This window comes from Ochotona curzoniae, unplaced genomic scaffold, assembly GCF_017591425.1.
Source record: "Ochotona curzoniae isolate NIBS_2020 unplaced genomic scaffold, NIBS_Ocur_1.0 contig_3190, whole genome shotgun sequence".
NCBI classification, from domain to species: domain Eukaryota; kingdom Metazoa; phylum Chordata; class Mammalia; order Lagomorpha; family Ochotonidae; genus Ochotona; species Ochotona curzoniae.
Genome location: NW_024465751.1, coordinates 22,755,684 through 22,767,992, shown reverse-complemented (window position 1 = coordinate 22,767,992; position 12,309 = coordinate 22,755,684). Strand labels below are relative to the sequence as shown.

General features: G+C 37.6%; 1 protein-coding gene across 1 annotated transcript in view; it reads left to right on the top strand.

The window, feature by feature from the left end:
* Positions 1-12,309, top strand: part of ZFPM2 (zinc finger protein, FOG family member 2) — a 433,560-nt gene that overhangs the window by 410,283 nt on the left and 10,968 nt on the right. The gene's annotated exons all lie outside the window — the stretch shown is intronic.

Sequence of the window (12,309 nt, the reverse complement as noted above, 5' to 3'; positions counted from 1 at the left end):
CCAACCTCCTATGATGAACTTGTATAATTTATTCCTCTACCGAGCAGCAGGCATAGTATTTCATTTTTCCCTATTTTCTGCTTTTTTTTTTTTTCACATTCACCTAATTTCTGAGCATTCCCAGGCCAGGCAAGAATGAAAATGAACTCTCCCCAGCACACAAGGCGTAATGAAAGTGCAGAATGAACTCAGATTATTCATAAGCTTGCAAGTTGTATATTTTGGTGGAGATTTCCTCCCTTCTGCTCCCGATTGCTGATGAAGAATGGTATTTTAATAGGCAGATGGTAAAGACAATTACAGTTAGGGGCTCAGCTGGGAGTTACATCAGTTTATTGCAAATTATTACTTGATAAATGCATTTGTTTACAAGCAGAGTCTTAAGCAGCTTTGGAATCAGTTTATCAGCTGCAGGCGAAATGTTGACAGCTTGCCTTTGGGATGGGATGTCACCTCATATCTGGTCATTTAAAAATCAAGATGGCCAGGCTGCCAGTGAGTCAGGTAGACTACCTCGAGGCACCTCCCACATGTTACTGTCCAGGCATGGCAGAGCTTATCTGAGGTATACCAGAACACCTGCTCCAGAATTTCTAGAAAGGCTTGATGAGCAGGCCTTATTGTGTTGAAATCCCATGCAAACATCTCGTAGATGGGCTGCGCCTAAGGATGGTTCTGTTATATCTTGGTTTCTAACACATTATTCCAGATTGGATAATATAATGCTTGTAATCAAACTGTCAAATAATTCAAAGTTGCTACCTTAGATGCATTTCCAAAATACTTACTGAAAGAAGGCATTGGAACTTACTGTTTTTACAATATGGTTCTTCCAGTACAGAATAGTATATTGCGTTGCCAGAAGGACATAATAAAGTGGTCCAAATGTGTACTCAAAAGGGTTTACTTGCTTACCATAGGGTAAAGCCAATTCATGTTTATTTATGTCTGGTTTTACATTCTAATGAAGTAGATTTTGTGGACTTAATCCAAATAAATATGTTCAACTAATCATATACATGAGTCTCTGTAATTGTCACTTTTATATACCCACCAACTGCTTATTTATGCTTTGCTTTCCTGGCATTCAAGGAAAATTTAAAGAGTTAATAGGAAACTGATAACTGAAGTTGGAAGCCAACTTTCATAGTTGGAATTAGGTATTCCATATCCTCTATAATAATGACATAATGCAGGAAAAGTCTCTGGAACCATGACCCTATTCGATGTATTTGGCATGATAACAAACAATATCTTACTCTCAGAAACCAAGGATCTGTACTCATTGACCACCTTGATTTCTCTTCTATTTCGTCAAATAGGATAAATCTTATTTAAATTGAGCACATGGGTTAGCAGTGTTTATAAATTTAAAGTTCAGTCGATGTAAATTAACTGAAAAAAATCACAGTGCGAGTTTAGCCCCCTGCAGTGCCCCAGCACACGGGGTTCAGCTTCTGGCTTTCCAGTTCTTCAGCCATTCACTGCTCAGTGGACATCAGAGAAAAGGCTATTCAGAGGAGACTTACAGAATAAAAACCTTAATCTCTTGCACTGTGAGTTGTGCTTTAATATCAACACCATAAAGTATTTTCATTTTCTATAACCAAGCTAATGAAGGGTCAATAAGTACATTTCACAAGCAGTGGTATTATTTGTCCATCTGCTTTCCTTGATCAGGAAGTCAAGGAAGAATTAAAACAAAAAAACTGCCTCCCCAGAGGCACGCTCCAGATACGCTGGTCAAGTCTGATGGTGTTTCTCTCCCACAGGAACTGTTAGAATGTTTTACTGAAAAAAATAAAGTGTCAGAAATGGCAGCATAGAAAAGTTGAGTGTCCCACAAGGCCCGGCACAGCCTGTATAGCACAAATGAAAAATGTTAAAGATTATTTAAAAACAGAAAAGACCTTTTGCAAAATGTTTTTGATTTATTGCTGTGCATTTTGTAGATCTTTATCAATTATTCTTACTCTATTTTATTCAAAAAGTTGTAAACTATGAGTTGGCATGTCGCTGAATACGGAAAAAAAGGCATTAATCAACTCTAAATAAACAAGTGCATAGATCTATCTAACAACTATGAAGTAGTTAATACATTTTTAAGCAATTTTATTATAGAAAGGAGAGCTAAAGGAGTAGTGCTTAATTATCTGGACTCCTCTGTGCTGGGCTCCCTTTTGATTGTATTAATGAAGCAGCTGGCCCATTGTTTCCCTTTAATTCCTCTATTGTTTTAAGAATATGTCACAGCTCTTTATTCTTTTATCAGGTGCTGTGCAGGAGGATCCACACAATACCTCATATTCCTACTGTATTTGCCAATGCACAAAGAAACCTCCAAAGCGGGTTTCAAAGCAGGGGCACCCATAATTTATAAGTTCTATTCCTTGCACTCCTCCACTGTCAAGAATTTCAACAATATTGGATTTGAATTCATTATAAAATTCATATCAAGCAATGTGGCTATGTATAGATATATGTCCTATGTAAATGTCTACACTCTGAGATCCACGCAATAACACCTATGCTGTTGAAACAAGACAGTTATTCAGCATGTAAAGAATTCTTAGGGCCAATAATCTGCCAGTTATGGAAAAAAAATTAAATTTCAGAATGAGGCATCATGTGGCACTTCCTAATTATTTAGTAAAAATAAAAGAACTTAATGACAAAATAAATAGGTACTCCCTCTTTCAGTTAGTGCAGTTAAACATTGTTACTTGTTCTCCAGTTTTCTATGAAAACTACTCAAAGTCACTCATGATGAAACAGTCAAGGGTCTGATTCAAACGGTCTCTTTTCACACATCTGACTCGTTTTCTTTGTTTTGCCCCGCCAAATGTCTGTATTTTAGAAACCATTTTATTGATTTCCTTTCCCCCAGAGTTCCTAGGTTATAAAAAAGAAGGGGGGGGGGGGAGAAGAGAGAGAATTGAGACTTAACGACTTAATGCTGTAGTATAAAAGTTACTAATTTCAACTTTTTAAATATCTGTAGAAAATCCACTAGAATAAATTATTCTCTGAAATCATCTGTGTTCTTTGGTATTCTCAGGTGAAGGGTATAGAGGCTTTTCTCTTTTTTGTTTTTTTTTTTTTTTAGCTTAAAATAAAGTTTCACACTGATATTCCTACTTGTCTGCCTGAGGCTCCTTACCCTTGTGTATATTGAGGCCAAGGAACTCAAAATCTAAATGCAATTTAATTGGTTCATTTTGCCTTATATTTTTTACACTAAGCTTAGGTCTGCATGTTGATGAGCTCACAGAGGTGTGCTGGAGGTTTGCAGTTCACAGTGCTTGCCTTTTGCTTAGTTTTACAAAGCAAGTGTCTATCCATCACATAGATAAATTAGAAAAAAGCGTATATAGACATTACACGTGGAAAAGATTGTTACTGTGTGCTATGTAATTATTAACCTGATTTTTACTATTGTAAGAAGCCATGAATTGCAGATAGCATGGATGAAGTTAAATGCTTTTTATTCCGGATATATTTTGCTTATACACAACTCTATAGGTATGGTCGAACAATATAATTGAAGCTTTGTCAGCTCTGTAACCTAGCAACAGATAATACTGTTAGGTTGCTGAATTGCTCCTGGTTGACAAGTAGGGAGTATTTTTGTGTTTATCATGTTTGCTAATGATGGGATCCTTTCCAAAAGGCCTGTCTTAATCTTAATTAGAGTTTATCAGCAGAGGTCTGCATGACATTGCGCAGACACTGATTTCATAAATAATAAAAAGTGCAAGTGAAAAATTTGGCAGCGTGGAGAGATATTTAAGGCTCTCATAAGAGGAGCATGAATTTCCAAAAAATAATCGGGTTTGAACTGTGACTTTATTCTTTATTATCAAAACTTGTAGTGCACTCCATTGCAGTTTTGACAGCAATTATGAGAAAAATTTATATGCTTCCTGTTAGGAACCCTATCTGTTTGTACAAGAGCCTTGATCATAAACATCACTTGGAACAGCAAGTACAGGGGCTTTAAAGAACGTCAAGGCCTTCGTGGTTATTACTTTTTATGGAGCCTTGAATGTATCTGTCTTTTACTCACGAAGGGAGTGGGATGTGAGTCTGAAGATTTAGGAGAGGGACTGTGTTTTGCAGCATAAGAGACAAAGAGAGAGGCCTAAAATAACCTTCCCCTTGGTTAAAGAGCAAGGTACCAGATAGCTGCTTAGGAGCCTGCTGTCATGTGATCAGGATTTCATGCACATGCTGTGAGAAGGTGATTTTCTCTTGCTCTAGTTTGCACAACATGATCTCTTCCGCAATTTGAGGAGAGGGGAATATGAAATATTATTGATCATTTTAAATAATGTTCTATGCCTTCCAATTAGCAAAGTACTAAGCATAAAATCAAATGTAATTTACATATTTTTGTACTGACTTACACAGTTGGATGAGGATGCACCATCCTCAGGGCCTTGTTGACCAATCTCTCTTCGGCCTCGGGGACTCCTCTTTTCCACATCCTGCAAATATTAAAAGAAAAGGAATATTCAAAGTTATTTTTTCAGTGCTACTTTTCATGTTTCTAAATGCACATTTTCTATACCGAATTGCCTGGATACTTTTTGAAGTATTCGATCATCAACAGACTTTTTAATTCAGTGAACTCCACTCATCCTCTGCTTGGCAAACCTAAGTACCCCACCCCGCATCCATCAATGCCAGTTGTTCTTCACACCTGAGGCTGAAACCTTCTGGGAGAGCCTTTTTAAAAAGCACAGATACCAGGACTTCCTGGCAGGAGACTTTGATTTGATGCGTCAGGGATAGGGTCCCTTAATCAGCACTGCTTCAAAGCTGCCCAAGTACATTGCTGCCCACATCACCATCAGCTTAATGCCCAACCTTGACGGTTCTTCTCCTCCCCAGCTCCACTTACAAATTATATAGGAAACTGGGAAAGTGTTAGACTTGTACTTAACATAAGTAAATGAGTTTAATACACGTAAATGTGTTACAACACTGGCTGGTACGTGGTGAGTAATTTCTAAATGTGAACTATTTTCATAAGATATATGCTGTATTAACTGATAATGTGGAGGTACTTTCAGATCATAAACAGTACCTTTTTCTCCAGATTGTGACTATGCAGTTAACATTTGTATCTGAGTAGCATGGAGTCTACCACACACTGCTTCTGAGAGTGAACTGCCCATATTTCTGCTGCAGAGAAAGAGATGAGCACCCATTATTCAAACTGAGCAATCAAGATGCAAGGGAGATACCCGGTTAAGGGGCAGTGAGATTTTGAAGTGAACACCAGATGGCGCTGTATTTTGGCTTGCCTGATTTTTCGTAGAAAATCCAGAGCCATAGGGCCTTGTTCAGATCCTATTTCCTGTATCTCTTTGTCTTCTTCCAAAGCCCCTCTAGCTGTATGATGTTAAAGGACTACTTACACTTCAGACTTTATGATCTCACAATAAAATAGAGATAAGTGAAAACCACCTCACTGCTTTCTTGCAAATCAATAAGCTGTTTCATGCAAATCCCTTAGCACGGTTAAAGTGGATGACCCCTTAATTAGATGTATGTTTGTTAATATTGAAACCACTTCATAGATGTGTTTGTTAGTATTGGTCACCCAGGCATGAACAGTTTTTTTCTTTTGACAACGAGAAGATGATAAGTTGGACTCGCCGTGAATCATTTGATTTGGCCCTGCCAAGGCAACCACGGGCGTCACTCAAAATTCAATCAGTTTATAGAGCAGGCTAATTTTTTAAGTTGATAATTTTTCATGGACTTCAAATGATATTATAAATGCCCACGTGGCCCTTGGCAGACAGTCACCCTCAACGCCCTGCTCTGAGAAAATATCTAATCTAAGACTGTCATGTGATAGGATGTAGGAAAAGCAGTTTTCCAAGATTACACAGCAACTCATAATCAAGTGAGGACTAAAATTAAACTTTCTTAGCACCAGTCAAGTGCTCTCTCTCCAGTTTGTCTTTTCACTGAGGTCAAATAGATTTTCAGTGACTTCACATTGCAGCTACACTTCATGATTGGCAAGTAATTCCTGAAGCAGGGTCATTTACTCTTGAATGGCAATACAGAGGAAGTCGTAAGAATTTTATCTGTTAAGTATGTAATACATTGTCATATGTGTACTTAACATTTTTTTTTAACCACAGCACCATTAGTATAGGTTAGTATATTGAAACTCACTTGATTTAAATCTGGGGTCATTAATCATACTACTGCATTTGAAAATCACTGAACACAGAAAACATCTGCTTACATTCCTTAAATTTCCTCTCCATGGAAATGTAGGTAGGTACACTCCTTTGACATTGGAAACACGGGCATATATCCAAAGCAACACAGTAACGGGTATTTCATCACTCAAGGAGTTTCAGATATATGCAGCCTTCAATATTCAATCAAATAGAAAGAACTAATATGGGCAAAGTAGTCAACTCCATTTCAGCAGCACCTTTATTTCACTAGTTGTCTGACTTTGGCATAGTAGTTTGGTAAAGTAGTTTTGCTAGGAAAATCAAGAATGGAGAAGATCTTGGTTTTGATTTTCTGAGGATTTTGCTTGTTTTTTAAATTGGTCTTATAAAAATTACACTCCTATTCTTAGGTATCATTAAAATTATGCAAATATTCTAGCTCCTTAAAGGATCTCAGTTTTTTAAAATTACAACTCTATTCCCGAGTAAAAGGACTCCCAGTGAAACTTGTAAATGCATTCTTGACAATATAATTTTCTATTATATTTTTGCCTACACCTATAACGCCACCATACACTTAAGCAGCAGAATGTTGCTGACAGACTATACTATTGTAAAAATATGGAGGAAAATAGTTGGGGGCAGGGGGACGTGGAGAGGAGGATTCTTGTACCTGTAAAACCACAGGTACATAATAAAATAATAATAGCAAATAAAATAATAAATTTATTAAATAATAAAATATATAAATAATGAAATAATAAATATTAATAGTAATAATAATGAAGTAAAATGAAATTGCAGTAAACCTCACAAAGCATAAAATATGCTACCTTAACAGCTTTGAAGTGCCCAGTTCAGTGGCATTTTTGTACAAACATCACTTATCATTCATCTCCAGAATTGTTCAGAGATTTGCAGCTCTCTCAACACTAAACATGACCCCCTCCCCATCTCCCCCTTCTTCCTGCAGGCAACCACTGCTCTTCTTTCCATCTCTGTGATTTGAAAATTCTTAGGTACTGTATACAAATGAAATCATGCACTAGTCACCTTGTTTTAAAAAATGATTGGTTGATTAATTGATTTAAGAGAGTAAAGAGAAGGAGAGAGAGAGAGAAAGAGATTTTCCATTCACTGATTCACTCCCCGCAAATGGCTGCAATAGACAGGACCAGGTCAGGCCAAAGCCAGATGCTTCATCTCGGTTTCCCATGGCAGTGACATATACTTGGGCCACCTTCTGCTGCCTTTCCTAGGCAGGGAGATGGATCACAAGTGGAGCAGCTGGAACTTGAACCAATACCCACATGGGATGTTGGTATGGCAGGCAGAAGCTTTACCTACCATGCCAACACAATGACCCCATTGTCCTTTTTTGGCAGGCTTGTAATATTCTCAAGGTTCATCCATGTTGCAAAAAGCCCTTTCCTTTTATGAGTGGGTAAACTTTTCCTTTTATGTAAATGCCACACGTGATTTATCCATTCAACTCTCCTACCTAGTAGCTTCCATGATTTTGGTTATTGTTAAAATTGCTGCTCTGATCCCAGATGTTAAAACATGCCTTTGAGATCCTGCTTCCAATTACATTGAGCTGTAAAGCAGAAGGGGAGTTTCTCAATCATCCATAATTGTATTTCTCAATTTTTAAGGAATTTCACATACCCTATAAAAGTATACAAGGGCACTAATACCCATAGATCCTCAGCAACACTTACTTTTATTATTTGGGGTGGGGGGATAATGACATTTGCATTTTAAAGCTAAACATAATAGACTGCGTGTGGTTTGTTTGAACATAAGAACAGTTGGCACTAAATACCAATATGACTTAGCATTTTCATGTGCTCAGACTGCTTCTTTATCAAAATGCATGGCACTGTGTGCCATACGATTGTAAATTAGAGTAGGCACTTTTTCCTCTAGCTTTAAAACCAATAGTAGAGGAAATTGGTCTTCCTGCTTTCTCAGGTCCACAAAGATTGTCGAAAATTATTGACCAAGATGCAGTGGCTAGTCATAGTCCACAAGTCACACACTGTTGGGCTTCTTATTTTTTAATGTTAGGCTTCTTTTCTGAAATGTGTTAACTGCCTCTAGGAAAGCATACAAGCATTTGTTTCTTGAATTTGTAGGTTTGTCTTTTCTTTCCAGTGAGAACTCTTTCCTCATGCATTTAACAGGGCAATAAAAAATGAGAATAATAGCTCCAATCAGACAATACTGAAAGGATAATGGTTAACAATTATATAACATTTACTATATGTCAGGTGCTCTGCTTAAGCTTTTACATATTTATTTATTCCTTATAGTAACTGTATGGGCTCAGTACTATTTATCATCATCCCCATTTTCAAGAATAAGCAAACTGATAGGTAGAATGTTTGGATGACAAATTCCAAATCATGCAGTTCCCAGGTGGCAGAGACAGATGATGATGATGATGATGATGATGATGATGGTGATGGTGATGATTGGAAAAGGAGAGGAAGAGAGAGAGAGAGAGTGCTCCCATCTATCTGTTTGCATCTCCACATGTCCATAGTGTTTAGTGCTCAGGCATCCTGAAACTGGGACGTTGCAAGACCTCAATTCCTATTCCCCAGCTGAGTTGCAAAAATCCAATTATTGGCACCATGGCGACTGTCTTGCAAGGTCTACAATAAGGAGACGCTAGAATTGGAAACAAGAGACAGGTGTCAAACTCAGCCACTTCTACGTGGGATGTAACTGTCCTAAGCATGAGTCCAAATTCCTGCCTCTGTTTCTTCAATGACGCAATTTGCTCTGTTCACATCCTAAATATTGTGATAATCCTAATTTCACCTTTTCATCTCCTTTCACTTTATACTCTTGATAAGTTACATCAATGCAAACATCACTCACAACCGCTTAAAATGTGATGACAACATCCATAATTATTTCTCCAGCCAGTACGACTTCAATTTCTAATTTCCTCCAAGATACATTGACATAGGCTTTCAAAACAAAATTGATCATTTCCATATGTGCACATACATGCTCATATGCCACCCGCTTGCACACACAATTGGCCTTCGGAGATGAATAGACAAAAGTCTAAGTCATGATGGTGAGACTGGCCTTGTATGCGGCTCAAGGAAGTTAGTGACCCTCTCTGAGCTTTGATTTTTCTCCACTTGAAATGGAAATAAGATATTCTAGTTCACAGACTAAGTGACAAAAATTAGATGAATTACACAGCCATATATACTATCAAGCCCAAAGAAAGTCACCTAAATAATACAAATTGTCTTTTTTGGTGTTTGTATAATTCCACCATTAAGATTTAACTGTAGTGGCTAGTTACTGACATTGCCACCATTTGCTTTCCCAGGCCATTTGTGTCATTTCAGCAACTTTCTTTCTCTTCCTGGTCATGAAATCACCCAGCACTCTTAGCCCTGTCTGTAGAATTTGCCTCTTTTCTCATCCATGACTTGCACTTCTCACCGATGAATTAGTACAGTGGCCTCCAAGTAACTGCCATGCGCCACTTCCTACCTATTGAATTTGCTCTTCTGTATTCCAGGGCAGGGTGAGGGAAGCCTATGTCAACAATTTATTCATTTGTTCAAATAAATATACAGCTTCTCCCCTCATAAACTGAAAACTACTGTTTTTATGTTGCACTCAAAACTCCCACCGTGATTTAAGCTTTGTGGGAGGCATCCCTGATTTGTAGCATTTGCCACTTCCTAAGGTAAATGCTACAACTCTCACCATAGCTGACCTCGGGCTACCAGCAGGATATCAGCTAGCACACAGAGTTCCTGAAGAATGAAACAGCATCTCCCCAGACACAGAACAGACTAGCCTTGACACATCCCTGTGCTACACCCATCCCCAAACCTCAGATGACCATGCACCTTCCAGGACCCTCCCAGGCATAATTTTGTCATTTTGCATCCCTTTCTTCTTTGTGAGGCAATGAGAAAATGGCTTATCAATCTTCCCAAGAAGCATCAGTTTCTGTTCCCACATCTTTTTTTAGCATTATAGTCTGATACTCCTAATGTGTGTCTAGGGGGTGACATCATTAGTGTGACATTTTAATACATTGATTACATGTATGCATTCTAATTGTGTGGGAAGTATACAAAGCCATATTTTTAAAACGATCACACCCAGCCTGGCACACAGCAGGGAGGCACTGAATAGCTGATGAATGGATGATTTATTTAAAAGATGATTAAACACTTTTTTTTCAGCTAAGGTAACTGACCTCCTCATGAAATCTATCTAGTATATTTTCAGTCTTATTCAGCATTTTAAAATAGATTCTGATAAAATGGCAATATGAGATGATGAAGAAGCAAAATATAAAAACTAATGGCTTTGTTTAAAAACAATTCGATATTACTGTTGTAGAAAAATGATTTTTTATTTACTGTTTTTTGTTAATGTTAACAAAGGATGGTGTTATGTTAACGTTATGTAAATGTTAATGTTCATGTAGGCTTGTTAATATTTTGAAGCCTGTGTATGTATTTATTGCATCCTTTGATTCCAAATCTGATCCTACTTACTCTGATTTAGGTGCTGCTGCTTAGCTCACTGCAGGGATAAAGTTTGTCCCTGAAGGAGACCTTCTGTAAATTTCTGTGTTTCCCTAGTACCTAGGTCCTTTCCTAACTTTGGGGAAAGTTATTCATAGCTGGATTTACTAATAATGTAAAGTTCACCACTATAATCCAATGAATTGGATGGACCCTGTCAGGAAGCCGACCTTCACTGTGGTTCCTTGCTCTGCATCCCCTGCCTCCTGTTTACACGGACCCAGTAAGCCGTGTCCCTACGGGCAGATCTAGTGCAGGTGATCACCTTGTCCCAGCGGTGAGTGGGGTGGCTCTGTGGACACAGCGGTAGAGGCAGGGCAACCTTGCAGAAGTGAGAATGTCTGCCTTCGAAATACGCTCACACTCCAACCCCTGCAACACAGCTTCTCTGGTGTTGTTTACAAATATGTAAGTCAAAGCCCAAATGAGTCTGTCATACTCAACTGTGGCAAATATGCATACTGTTATATCACCAATGTCAGCATGCAAAAAAAAAGTGTTTTCATATACTAGTTTTTCTGAAATGTTTAAACTTTTCCACAGATTTGAAAGTCTGTAATCTTTGCTTGATTTGCCCCCAAATATGTGCTCTCATGAATGGTGCTTTGTTTGTCTGCCTTTAAGCCAAATCAGCTGGTTTCATGAATTGCTCACAGTTTCTCTCAAACAGTATCCTGATTCTTTTGTACCACTCTGCCGTATCATATGCTGCTGTTATCTTTTCCACCAGATTTTTACCACAAATTGTTTAAAAACCATGATCTCTAGGGATGGAAAAAATGAAGTGCACTTGAAAAGACAGTTATGCTGAAAGATAAACAGAGCAATATTACTTATCAATATGAGTACAATTTTTGCCTGTTTAATGAGTGCAATATACAGCCTTCGAATATATACACATGAAAAAAGGCTTTATAACATATCAAGTATGCCACATTATTTCAGACATAACTGTATAGGATGCATATCTAGGCCTGAAAGTGTAGATAACAAAATATAAGTGCTTTGCCTGTCTAAACACGTTAAATAAATGAGCATTCCCTATCACATTCCAATACATTAGAAGATGTACTTGCATAGTTAATTTTTCTTTTTAATGCACCACACATGATCATTTGAAGTGCAGAGCCAGAGTGTATCTTAGTGTTTGAAGAAAGGGTTCCTTTCATTTAAACAAATCTTTATTTAAATAAGCCTTTTTGAAAGGGATCTTTGGCATATCTTCTTCACAGGAAGTTCAATCAGGGTAAATGCAGATAAAGAAGCTACATTATAGAGAATATTATACAAGTAAAGATCACTGTGCTAAAGTTGAAAAAAAAAATGAAAGTGGCAACAGACATTGTGAGAATGCAGCTACCTGAAATTTCATCTTACCTTTCTAGATTTTAGGAGGTTCAGTTTACTTGTTTCATATTTTGAGACATCCAGCATTGATGCAATAAAATAAGTTAGGGAAGGTAGAAAAAAAGATTTAAAAAATAATAGGTAAGGGAGGAGAAGCAAAAGAGAAAGATCTAAGT